Raw genomic sequence first — 13,940 nt, forward strand, 5'->3', positions numbered from 1 at the left:
CAAAAAGTAAAACTTTAGGCTCCTGTTTGCAAAAGTGTTAAAGTGCGGAGTACCAATTTTTGATGTTTGTATATCTAAAATCATTTTTTTAAAATGTAGCTGGTAATTGCCAAGCAGCTCTGGACTGTCTGCTCTTCTGCAGGCTACGGAGCTGCAGCCATTGTTCCAGAAATGTTGTGGCGGCGGCGGCTGCAGTTGGTGATCATTCATAATGAAGATGAGGATGATGATTATAACCTTTAAAGAGGCTTCTACCGCATCTAAGGAGGCCTCCTACATCGATGGCATCTGATTGTCATATTCTGATACCTCTCATATTTCTCAATCCTCGCTTAACTATCATCATTTTTTTTTCTTCTACTTCTCCATTTCTCTTTATGGTGACTTGTTGTTGTTGCTGCAGCTGCTGGTGTTCTTGTTATTGTTGTTGTTGTTGTTGTTGTTGTTGTTGTTGTTNCCATATCTCTTCATGATGACTTGTTGTTGTTGCTGCAGCTGCTGGTGTTCTTGTTATTGTTGTTGTTGTTGTTATTATTATTGTTATTGGGGTCGCGGGGTTGGAGGTGGGTGGAGTCTGAATGTCTCCCCGCCCCTTCCTGAAAGCCGAAACTTAGAAAACTTCGCTTTGCTGGGTTGACTAAGCCTTCATTCTTGGTTCTGGTTATATATATCTATATATATATAGATATAGATATAGATATATAGAAACAGCTTGTATTTGGGGGACAAAAAGGACAAAACAAACAGCAATGAAACCAAATGAGGCGTTAAGTTTACAGTAGTAGTTGCATGGCATGGTAATTTGGAAGGCTCTGCTTTTCCGCAAGCAATCATTTTTCCATGTCTTTTCTTTTTTATACTTGGTGAAATGGTTGAGAACAAACTGATTGAAGCTTTTGGTTGTCTCTTGCGATGTCATCAACCACAATGCTGCCACATTACTGCTATATTAATGAGACATCACCATTCACTTAACCAAATTGGCCTGTGAGACTTGATTGCAACAATCAAGAAAGTATGAGCTAGAAATTGCGGCTATTATTGTTTGGGGACCAAAGTGTCACCTGCCTCATAGTTTGAGGACCAAAAGTGTAATTTAGCTTTATTTTATCTATCAACCCTTGGAACAGGCATTAATTTTCCTATCTCAGCACTCTGTTGGAAGGTCTGCTGTTTTGCAGGCAACCTTGTTCTGTCATTTGTGATGCCTCTTGATGTGAACGAATGGCAGGTCGGAGCCTCTCTGTCCTTCTACTTTCTTTTCACTGTTGATATTTCTCATGCTGACCGTCCATATGTCCTCAATCCTCTTGCTGACTGTATGCTTCAACCGGAAGGCCCTTACTGTTTCATGCAATATTAAGGAAGTGTTTTTCCTTCGTTGTACTTGTCAAAGGAGGCTGTGATGATTGCCACTTGGGAATGCACCTCAACTTCTTTAATCCTTGCTTTGGATTCTCGGCGGAGTGCAGAAGCTGACCAAAATACTAGGTATAAGAGAGTCAACTCAAACCTGAGACCTTGGTTGGGTTTTGACAGTTCGGGTGGGATTTGAATCTTTTTTTTTTTTTTAATTTTATATTTTAGTCCTTTTACACCCCTTGAGAGGCCTTTACGTGGTTCATTTGTGGGATAGACGGCATCTCAGTGGATGGCTTTTGGCTGACATGATCACCTGGTGTAGGCTATAATTTTTCCTTTCTCAGCAGCTCATATAACCAACATTAAGTACCTGTAGCAGGACTTAAATTGGAAGGTCTACTGTCTTGGATGCAACATTTTGCTGTCGTGTCTTTAAGGTGCAGAAGATTGCAAGATCCCTTGCGAGATGATTAAGTGGCAAATCTGAGCCTCCATTTTCTTCTCCTACTTTCTTTTTAGCTATTAGGATTCGGTGGTACATTATTTATTTTTCCCATTTTTTCTTTTCCTCCTCTGGCCTTCTTACTGCATGTAGAACCTAGGTGGGTTGTTTTCACATATTCCTTATCTACTTCCTGAAATGTGACACTCTACTTCATGCTGGTTGATGCTAAATCATTTATCCTGTATGTCTTCAGATTTAGGCAACTTGTTAGTCTTTTAGATTTTGAAAAGAACTAAAAACAGATAAAGATACGGATGTTTGGCATGTATATCTGTATATTTGTATGCTGATTCAAATGTGGGTATCCAACATACTTGTATATCTACTTTTCCATTTCTCTTCTTGATGCCTTGTTGTTGTTGCTGCTGCTGCTGTTGTTATTCTTGTTATTATTATTACTGTTGTTATTGTTATTGTGGTCGCAATGGTGGTGGTAGAGGTGGGTGGAGTATCGCCTCTCCGTGTCACGCCCCGAAACCGCTATCAATTTGGTCCGGCTCGGGCGCGTCGAACAGACGCCGAACGGACAGAACCTCCCCTCCATTCTAGGCTCAACAACAAGATCATGTACGTTTTTGTCGCCCAGGATGACATACAACATACATGAACAGTACGAAGCACCGCAAGTGCTACACAATTAAGAGCAAGACACAAGTAATAAAATGAGTGGTATAAAGAGAGTAACATCTAGCTATTACATCCACAAGGCATTCAACATTTAGATCCTTGATTATATTTACGTCTCCAAAATGAATATTCATGATAATCTCCAAAATACCCTAGCAATCTCCCAAAATACATCATATGTCACGGGGTGCACGAGGGTACACTAATGCAAGTGGAAGCTGCTAACTATACCTAGGGCGCGATGCTCTTACCACGATCCTCTGCCGGTGCTCTCTCGCTAGGCCCTGCAACAAAGTGGGGTGAGAACTATATAAATATAGTTCCCAGTGGGTTCGGCCGCCGACTCCGCCGATCTTCCCACTAGGTCTAAGCAGGCATAAGCAGATAGATATCTGTAACTGTAATTGATGCATATAGAAGGAATTGCAAGATTCTACTATGCCTGGAGAACAAGAGTAAATCACATAGCCATGTAATCTCTAACATGCTATAATAACTCTATCAAGTATACATGCAATTCTACTATGCCCAGCATGCTCAACATACTCAATATGCTTACTATGCTCAATATGCATAATTCTCTTGAGTTCATCACCCAATCATCTGGCTAGCCCAAAGGCGCGCCCTCGACTCACAACTCAAATCCGTCTATGAAGGGGGACTCGAACCACTCGAGGGATTGTCTGCGGGACCCCACATAGGCTATCCCTTGGGACCCCACATAGGCTATCTCAATCGTTTCACGTGCCAAGACTCCGAAACTCGCACTACTTGTGCGGAGCGACCGCCACAAGCGCTGAACAGACTGTGTGAGTATAATCAAATTCGTTTCCAACGAAGGTACCCGGTCACTACGACCTACATGCACAAGTGTTCTTTTAACACTACGTTCTAATGCCACTCGTCAAGTTGTTTACTTGGTATACATATGACACTCGTCAAGTATGTACTTGGTTCACATGTCACTTGCCATAATGCAATTGTCCCGACTATACTAGTCATATATCCGCTATGCAAGATCAAGTTATTGTCTAACTTATCTCTATAGGGTTCTATGTCACAAACTCATTCTCATGCACCCTAAGTTCACATGCCAAGCCTACTATGTCGCAATACAAGGGAGCATGCAAGAATAGTAAAAGTAACATCTAAATACCCTAACATGCATGATACTATATATGTAGTATGTTCAACATAGAAATACTTAGACATAGGGAGAAGCCCAGTTGCTTCGGGATGACACCCCCCACCTCTTGGTGATGTCCTGAAGTTACGATTCCGTTTCCAAGATTTTTGGAAGCTTTCGCCGCAAGTTGCGGCAATCTGTACCCTAACGGCTTCGTTCTTTAATATCTTCGCGTACGCTCGTCGTATCGCCGAACCGATTTCGCCAACGCGTCAGAAAATCTAGCAATTAGGTTTATACATGATCAATTTAGATCAAAACCTCACATATCGAAAAATTCTATTTTTGAGCCCTAACATGCAATTACCCCCAAATAATCCAAATTAAATGGAGCAACATGCTAAGAATGCTCATTAGAGGCTACTAGAATACTTAAAGTTAAGGATTAAGCCAAATCCCAAAAGTTTACCAAAATGTGAACGCCGAGACGGAAGCACGCCGCTCCAACGGGCGCACGAAAGCTCGATCCGTCGCTCCCGACGCGTTCGCAAGCTCGTTCTCCGCCAACGCCGCGAATTTGGGCGAAAGATCTAGAGAGATGAGAGAGTTATTTAGAGAGAGAAAGTGAGGATTTCTCTCACTACCACCATGAACATGTGCTTGTGGGGGTGGTGCTTGGCTGTGAAGAAGAAGCCAAGTCACTAGAAGCTTCTACTTATATAGTCAACACCCCAATATAGTCAACACCCCAATAGTAGCATACACTATTCACTTCAGGCAGTTCGAAATCTGATATCTTTCGCCGGAGCCCTCTGAATATCCGTTTGAGCTCAAATTTGACAGTCATGTTCGGATTTGCTTAACTTAACGAAAGAAATTTTAATCTTTCAGTTTCGACCTCGTTTGGTCACCGAAAGCCGTACCGAACTGTAATCTTTATCAGATCACTATCGGATTTTATTTTTCACCTTCCGGATGTCAGAATGATATGAAACTTTAAATCTAGCCTCATAAAAATAATTTTGGCTTATCCTCCAGTTTTCAGAATTTTCTGACACTGCATTTTCTGCTAATTTATCTGCCCCGTTTCACACAGAAAATTCTAAATCTTCTGTTTTCGCTCTGATTTCAACACGGGTCATTCCAGACTTATATTTTATGTCTATAAGTCCAATAAAATAGTATCTCACACTATTTTTATTTATATTTATTTTTATATTAAAATTTCAGCATATTACATCCCACCGTAACTTCATAATTTAAGAAGTTCGGTACCTTACAATCCGCCCCTTCCTGATGGGGGAAACCCACAAAAATTTGCTTTTCGGGTTGACCAAGCCTTCATTCTTGGTTCTGGTTCTATATATATATATATATACATACAAACTGTTTGTATATAGAGGAAAAAAGAAAAAGAAAAAAGCAACAAAACCAAATGAAGCCTTATTAAGGTTTCAGTGGTAGGTGCATGGCATGGCAATTTTGGAAGGCTCCGCTTTTCTGCGAGCAACCAGTTGTCCATGTGTTGCCTTGCTTAGATTTGCCGAAATGGCTGAGAACAAACAAATTGAAGCTTTCGATGGGTCTCTTGGTTGTCATCAACCACAATACTGCTGCATTACTGCTACTTTAGTGAGACCACCATTTACTCAACAAAATTGGCCTATGAGACGATTGCTACAATCAAGAAATTTTCGAGCCAGAAACTGCAAGTATTATAGTTTTGAGGACCAAAGTGTCATCTGGATCATAGTTTGAGCACCAAAGTGCAATTTAACCTTATTTTATCAAACGAACCAAGGAACAGGCAATAATTGTCCATCTCACCTGCCTGTGGCAGTACTCAATTGGAACTCAATTGGAAGGTCTGTTGTTTTGCAGGCAACCTTGTTCCATCATTTATCTTAAAGGTGCATAAGAATACACGATGCCTCTTGATATGATTGAATGACAGGTCAGAGCCAACTTCTTTCATACTCTCTTTTGTTATACTTGTCAAAGGAGGCCGTGATGATTGCCACTGGGGAATGCACCTCAGCTTCTTTAGTCCTTGCTTTTGATTTTTCGTTGGAGTGCAGAAGCTGACCAAAATACTAGGTATAAGAGAGTCAACTCAAACCTGAGACCTTGGTTGGGTTTTGACAGTTCAGGTGGGATTTGAATCTGGTTTTTTTTGGTTATTTTGGTTCTTTTACACCCCTTGAGACGCCTTTGCATGGTTCATTTGTTGGATAGACAGCATCTCAGTGGATGGCTTTTGGCTGACATGATCACCTGGTGCAGGCTATAATTTTTCCTTTCTCAGCAGCTCATATGTGACCAACATTAGGTACCTGTAGCAGGACTTAAATTGGAAGGTCCACTGTCTTGGATGCAACCTTTTGCTGTCGTGTCTTTAAGGTGCAGAAAATTACAAGATCCCTTGCGAGATGATTAAGCGGCATATCTGAGCCTCCGTTTTCTTCTCCTACTTTCTTTTTAGCTATTAGGATTTGGTGCTACATTCTTTATTTTTCCTTTTTTTTCTTTTCCTCCTCTGACCTTCTTACTGCATGTAGAACCTAGGTGGGTTGTTTTCAAATATTCCTTATCTACTTCCTGAAACATGACACCATACTTCATGCTGGTTGATGCTAAATCATTTATCCTGTATGTCTTCAGATTTGAGGCAACGTGTTAGTCTTTCAGATTTTGAAAAGAACTAAAAACGGAATAAAGATTCGGATGTTTGGCATATATATCTGTATACTTGTATGCTGATTCAAATGTGGGTATCCAACATACATGTGTATCTACTTTTCCATCTCTCTTCTTGATGCCTTGTTGTTGATGCTGCTGCTGCTGTTGTTATTATTATTATTATTTTTGTTATTATTATGGTCGCAGTGGTGGTGGTGGAGGTGGGTGGAGTCTATCGTCTCTCCACCCCTTCCTAGGGAACCCACGAAACTTTTCTTTTCGGGGTTGACCAAGCCTTCATTCTTGGTTCTGGTTATATACATACATACAAACATTTTGTATATAGAGGAAAAAAGAAAAAGAAAGGAAAAAAAAAGCAACAATAACAACGATACCAAATGAAGCCTTAAGGTTTCAGTAGTAGGTGCATGGCATGGTTATTTTGGAAGGTTCTGCTTTTCTGAGAGCAACCAATTTTCCATGTGTTGTCTTGCTTAGACTTGCCGAAATGGCTGAGAACAAACAAATTGAAGCTTTCGCTGGGTATCTTGGGATGTCATCAACCATAATACTGCTATGGTAGTGAGACATCACCATTTACTCGACCAAATTGGCCTGCGAGACGATTGCAACAATCAAGAAAGTTCAAGCCAGAAATTGCCAGTATTATATTTTTGAGGACCAAATTGTCATCTGCCTCATAGTTTGAGCACCAAAAGTGTAATTTAGCCTTATTTTGTCTAACAAACCACAGACACAAAACAGGCAATAATTTTCCTATTTCACCTATGTAATACACTGGATCTTAGCAAATTGCAAGATTCGAGTGTTTGATCTGTGTGTGGAGCCTTTCCACAGTTTTTGGAGGGTCGTTGATAGTGTTCCGACCCCTGGCACGCACCCCGAGGATGTTGGTTTGAGACTTGGCACCAAAATTTCAAAATTGAAATTTTTAGTCAGCTCTCGGATAGCCTGCAGCAGAGCTTGTACCGGAACAAGATTGGTCTTGTACCGGTACAAGGTTGATGGTTGTACCGGTACAGCCATCGGGCTTGTACCGGTACAGAGCCGCAGACTCCGCAACCCGAGCCTCGGGTTTGCATTTTCGCAGGGCTTGTACCGGTACAAGGGCCCGTGTACCGGTACAAGGTGGCTGATTGTGTGCAGTTTGATACTGCAGGGGGTTTTTCGCGATTGTAGCCTATCTATATCAGCCCCCACGCCTTTAGGGACTCTCCCTGAGCTGAGACCAGCAGGAGTTGAGGTAGGAGGAACTCTCTTCTTTCCTTTGCATTTTTACTCCTTTTGCTTGGTTTTTATTGGATTTTCTCTCCTCTATTTGCATCTTGGTGGCTTCTCCACCATTGTTGATGGCTTAAAGCTTGGAGAGGAGCTAGTGGCCGCGGAGATCTTCAACGTCACTTGGATTGGAGCTAAGTTTGGAACTTCTTGAGAGGTCAGAGACTTGATTTCTCCCTTTGATCCTTGATTTGAGGTTTTTGTGAGATCAAACCCTAGAAATGAAAATTTAGGGTTTATTTGGGCATTTTCGTTTTAGGGCTTTTGAGGCTCAATCTCTTGGATTAGAGCCTTCCTCTAGGGTAGATTGGAGGGGTTCTAACTCTCATTTGGAGCTTGAGAGGAGATCTTTGCATTTGAGGTGAGTTTTCCTCACCTATGCTTGCATAGCTTATAGATTGAGCTTAGCATCATTCGTTTCATTTAGGTGACACTTGTTTTCATACCTCTAGGATACTAGGAGGTTAGAGGACACCTTCGTCGGAGCAAACGAAGGGCTTCGTTTACCGTTGGTGGTTTTGACTTCATGAAAACGGGGCGAAATGGCCCCTATGCCTCCTAAACTCTTCGTAAAGTATTTTTAAATTCATTTCTATGCTAAATAGAATTTATATGAATTTTTGAGCACTTAAAATGCATGCCTTGTGTATTATGAAGAATTTCACTATATAGTAGAGCTATATGAGTAGAATGCATGCATACGGGAAAAGTGTTTATTTTGCAAGTGGAAAATACATCTCTTATGAGGAGTATGACTTGGGACATGTACTTTGGAACATAGTTGCCATGCTTGGACATAGAGAACAAGAGTGTCATCAAGGGGCACTTGAAACTAGTAAACTATTAAATTGCAATATAGAGACATATTGATAGGCCACTACATATCTGCTATATTCCATGTTAGAGACATGATGACATAGAGATAGGCCACTGAGATACTTGATATATATTCCATGTTGNTTTAGCCTTATTTTGTCTAACAAACCACAGAACAGGCAATAATTTTCCTATTTCACCTACCTGTGGCAGCACTCAATTGGAACTCAATTGGATGGTCTGCTGTTTTGCAGGCAACCTTGTTCCATCATTTATCTTAAAGGTGCATAAGAATACATGATGCCTGGATATGATCGGATGGCAGGTCAGAGCCTCTCTTTCCTTGTGCTTTCCTTTCAGCTATTAATATTTCTCATGCTGACTGTTCATATGTCCTCATTCTGACCGTATACTTCAATCAGACCGGCGCTTAATGTTTCATTCAATCTTAAGGAAGTGTTTCTCCTTCATTTTACTTGTCAAAGGAGGCTGTGATGATTGCCAGTTGGGAATGCACCTCAACTTCTTTTATCCTCTCTATTGATTCTCGGTGGTGTAAAAGCTGATCGAAATACGGGATATAGGAGGCAATATAGTTAGCTCAATCCTTAGATCTTGGTTGTGTTTTGATAATTCGGGTGGGATTTGAATCCAGTTTGTTGGTTAGTTTTGTCATTTTGCTTCCCTTGAGAGCCTTTCGCTTCGTTAATTCGTGGGATAGACAGCATCTCAGTGGGTGGCTTTTGGCTGACATGATTCACCGGGTGCAGGCAATAATTATTCCTTTCTCAGCAGCTCATCAGGCCAACAGTAGCTCCTGTAGCAGTAGTTAAATTGGAAGGTCTGCTGTCTTGCAGGCAACCTTATGCTGTTCATATCTTTAAGGTGCATAAGATTACGAGATCCCGATCCCTCATGAGGTGATTGAATGGCAAATCCGAGCCTCCATTTTATTCTCCTAGTTCCTTCTTAGTTATTAAGATTTAGTGGTACAGTAATTTTTTTGTAGCTATTAATATTTAATGGTACACAATTTTTCTGTTTTATCTTTAATTTCTCATCCTCTGGCTTTCTTACTGCATGTAGAATCTAGGATGGGTTGTTTCAAACATTCATTATCAATCCCCTGAAACCCTACTTCGTGCTGGTAGATGATGACTAGATAGAAGTTTGGGGGGTCTATTTCAAAATGGTCTATAGTTGAGGGGATCTTTATCCTATTTATCCTCTCAATATATCTGATGGTGAAAAGGTGTTGATAGTCCCTGTCGTGTCCCAATACTGTCCCAATATTGTGACTTAGTCCTTGAACCTTTTCAATAACACTCCTCTCTTTCATCTTTCTTATATTCTTGGAATTTCATCTCTCCCATCTCTTTGGTTCATATGTTGCAGGCAAAATCTCTCATTAGAACTCTGCATTGTAATTTAATTACTAGAGAGGATTGGCAGGCGCGTGATCAGTAATTAGAGGCAGCTCTGGATGGTCTGCTGTTCTGCAGGCAACCTAGCTTGTACCCATTTATCCGGTCATGGCTGGGGTGGAGGAGGTGGTGGTAGTGATAAGGATTGGATGTATGTGGGTTCATATGATCCTCTTCTCTGATTAGGGTATCACCATTGCTATCTTCGCGGCACTCACTTATTCTCTTGATCAAAGTTCCTGTAAAGGATATCCTTCGTCATTTACTTCTATTTCGCAATTCCTGTTCCTTGATGTGTTTCGGTATTTGTGGAAGTTTCTGTTGATCATCTTCAAGAGATGCAGAATAACCACTTTTGTGGAGTAAAGCTTCTCTCCGCGGTCTTCTGAGATGTATACCCATGAAATTTTGTGCCTCAGGGTTGATGAATGGCTAAAAATCAAGCTTTTTGATTTTGATTGTGCATTCTTCATATGGGTTTAATTGGTCAGTTAGCTTGGTCCATTGACACCTCTAATCTGAGCCATGCTTCATTAATTCATGGGATGGATGACATTGCCGTTGGTGGTGCATGTCTGATCTTGTGCACCGGGTACAGGCCATAATTTCTCCTATCTCTGCAGTCCATAAGGTCGGCGTTTTGGGGTTCACATAGCAATGCTCAATTGAAAGGTCTGCATTCTTGCAGGCAACCTTACAAAGTCATTTGTCTTTAAGGTGCGTAAGACTACATGATGCCTCATGATATGATTGAATGGCAGATCTGAGCCTCCCTTTTCTTCTTGTTTCTTTTCAGCTATTAGGATTTATTGTTGTCATTTTCTTCTTCTCTGTGTTTGTTTCTGCATGGAGAAGCTAGATCATCAATTCCTATTCCCTGTACTTTTCAGTGGTTGATGATCAGATTTGAGTTGGTGACTTGGTCGGCTTATTTCAAGATGGCCTGTAGTTGAGGGGTCTTCATACATTTTACCTTTTTAATATGGGTTGGAATAAGAATCAGATATTATTTTTCATCCGAGGCTGGTGATATCGGTGACTTTATCTGAGGAATAAGAGCTATTTATAGTCCCTGTACTATTCCGATATTGTAATTTGGTCCAAACTACATCTCCACAACCTTCACTTCGGCACAGGTGTAGTTTCCTATTAGACCTCTGCAGTGTAATTCAACCACTACAGAGGTTCCAAGTGTGATCTAGCAATGGTGAGGCAGCTATGGATGGTCTGCCTTTCCGCAGGCAACCTAGCTGGACCCCTTAAATCTAATCATGATCTGCCATGAAGATAGCATGCCAGTGTAGCTTCATCTTTAAGACTCTTCCTCTGTTGAAAGTTTGGAGTGCCATCTTCGTGGTACATTTGTTCTCTTGATCCTGTTAAGAATACTAGTCCCATATTCGATACTTAAGCTTTTTGGATTGGTCCGAGACTTTTGGCATATCCAACTTCTAGCGAGGGATATTTTTATCTTTTTTTTTTTTTTCAATTATTCCATCTGTCCTTCCTGATGCCTTTGATTATTTGGAGAAGGCGGTAATGATTTCTAGCATGTTGCACATGAGCTTTCTTCCAAAATGTTATGATTATTCTATCCCAGGCTGTAGAATATTGATTTTGCCAATTGGACGTAGTGGAGGATGCCGGTCAGCGCGTGTGCGGAGCCTAAATGAGGTGAAAACGTTTTGGCGCGAAATGGACGCAAAAACGAATGAATAGGGTCAATCTCTTATTATGGAGGACCAAATCGCAAATAGACAAAGTTTCGGGCTAAGTTGCAAAAAGGGCAACTTAGTGGAATTCCACTAAGAGCTCTTAACCTTATTTTACTGTTCTTTCACTATTCTGGCCTCCAGTAGACCTAATGGGAAGATCGTGGTTATCGTCGACCGTATCCACTGGGAACTACTGTTTAGTAGTTCTCACATCCTTTTGTGGTTTACTTTTGAGGGGTAGGTATACTGACGGCTGATCGAGGTGAGGGGGATCGCGCAGTAGATACCATCTCCTACCAGCATGCCTAGACATGAGTGGACTACTAGATAGAGTGCTACTCTGTACTACATGCATGTACTGGTGAGGGCCAGGGCTTTTTTTCTTGTACTTTTCTTTTGGGGTTGAGTTTTATTTGATATAGTACATGATGTACAGTAGTTTAGTTTGTAGATAGCGCTCTGATACTTGTCGTTTGCTTATTCTGTACTTCATGTTGATTCCTGTGTTGTGGAAACTTCTCTAGTGTGACCTCTTGGAATCCTTTGTCCTGTTCAGTTATGTTGACGTTTCGTTCAGGCAGGAAAAAACTCTGTTCGTTCGGCGAGTCTGTTGACGTCCCCATAGGCTTCCGCTGTGGACTTGGGGCGTGACACAGGCTTCCTGAGATTCAAAGTTTGAAACCCTTGAAATACTGCTTTAGGTTTCAAATCTTGGAAGGCTCTGCTTTTCCAGCAGGCAACCAGTTTTGCATTCAGGGTTCAACCCGTTTTTTCGAAATTTTTTTTTTTTTTCCCATATTATATCATTTCTGACAAAAAGGTTGTATCCAGTATTTGATTTGTGTCCCCAGCTAAGCACTCATGGTTTCCAACACTGCTCTCCGTTGAATGTTTGTATTTGAATTTGTACTTGGAGAAGTATGGAAATAGTCAGTTGCTATCTGAACAATATCCGACCCATTTTCATCCCTAGTTATGTGACAGGTAGTGATCCTAGTAGAGTCTAGAGACACTGAAGAAGAGATATAGTCGTTTCTCACCCTCTATCAGCGTCTAGAGAGTCTAGAGAGTAAGAGGGAATCGTTATCCTGAAATTTCTTTCCTAATGTCCATATCAGTGTCTCTTTACGTTTTAATCTTTCTGCTGTGGAAATCTTATTTTAGATTGCTTTACTTCGCTTTCTCGTATGTCCTGCATCTAGGTAATCTTCTTAATCTATGTTGTTAGAGCCTTCTTGACTGTCTCTTCTCTCTCTACTTGGGTTCATCCATTAACCAGATAGAATTGTCCTCTTCTTTTTCTGCAGAATGTGTTTACCTAAACTATGAACAAATGATATACATTTTTTTGTTTTTTCAATTGACCTCTGAATATTGACTTGGTTTCTTTGATTAATTAGTTAGTTCACTGCAGTCGGCTTTTTTTTTTTTTTTTTTTTTTTTTTTTTTTTTTTTGGTTTTTGGTTTATACATTCTGTTTCCAGCATATTTTTTATATTAATGGCTTTACTGTTTACTGTTTTCTGAATTAGTATTTTGCAGTTGACATTTCTCTCGTATTCCCGTTTCTTTTTATTATTTTTGTTATTATTGTACCGTTTTGTGTTCTTTCAACATGCTTGTACATCTTTCTTCTCTTATTCTTCTAATCCCTAGCTACCATTTTACCATTGAACCCTGAATTCTAAACCCTTGGGACATTGTTTGGTTCATAAGTGGAGTGAGAATGGAAAATAGAATGACAAACCATCAACGAATGTTTGATTCATTATTGACCAAAATAGTTGTATAATTAGGAGGTTCACTTAGAGAGCGGGGGTGTACCGAGTTATTTAATAAAATATAGTAGAGGACCTACTCGGCAAAAATAATAGTTTACGCAGTTATTTGCAAAATAACTAAATTTTAATTTTTAGGATGTCTCTGAACATTTTTTTTTCCTTTATGATTTTTTTTTTTTGGCAATGTTAACTCTACAACGCACCCGTTTTAGACTGTAGATCTTATAACTAGATTATCCAAAAAGATAATCAACTTTGTGCCCTTAAAAAAGAGCTAATTTCCTCTGTAGCTTTAAAAAATTAATAATTTTTCATTTACCTTTTATTTCGAAAATATACTCCCGAAAAGAAAAATTTACATGCTCCTTTAAATATTTGAAAGAAGGATCAGGTAAATATGAAATTAATTTTGTATTGAGGCGTATATGAGTAGTGATATTAATGAACACTAATGTGATAATTTTTGTTGAATTAATGTTAAAAGTTAATTAAAATAAATATTACAGAAAAGAAGTTTAGGAGAAAAACCAAAAATAGGAAATTACTCCAAAAATCTCAAAGAAGGAAAAGGAAGGTAAGGATGTTGTTTCAAAATAGCTATTATTG

At 40.0% G+C, this 13,940-nt stretch overlaps 1 long non-coding RNA gene across 2 annotated transcripts; it reads left to right on the forward strand.

Moving 5' to 3' along the window:
- LOC109706922 lies at positions 7,361-8,100 on the forward strand. Of its 2 annotated transcripts, XR_002215375.1 has the most exons (4): positions 7,361-7,563; positions 7,681-7,755; positions 7,858-7,959; positions 8,051-8,091. It is a non-coding gene; the product is annotated as an uncharacterized LOC109706922 (long non-coding RNA). The 2 variants fall into 2 exon arrangements; XR_002215374.1 differs by having other exon boundaries at positions 7,858-8,100.

Source organism: Ananas comosus, linkage group 2 (assembly GCF_001540865.1).
Source record: "Ananas comosus cultivar F153 linkage group 2, ASM154086v1, whole genome shotgun sequence".
Taxonomy (NCBI): Eukaryota; Viridiplantae; Streptophyta; class Magnoliopsida; order Poales; family Bromeliaceae; genus Ananas; species Ananas comosus.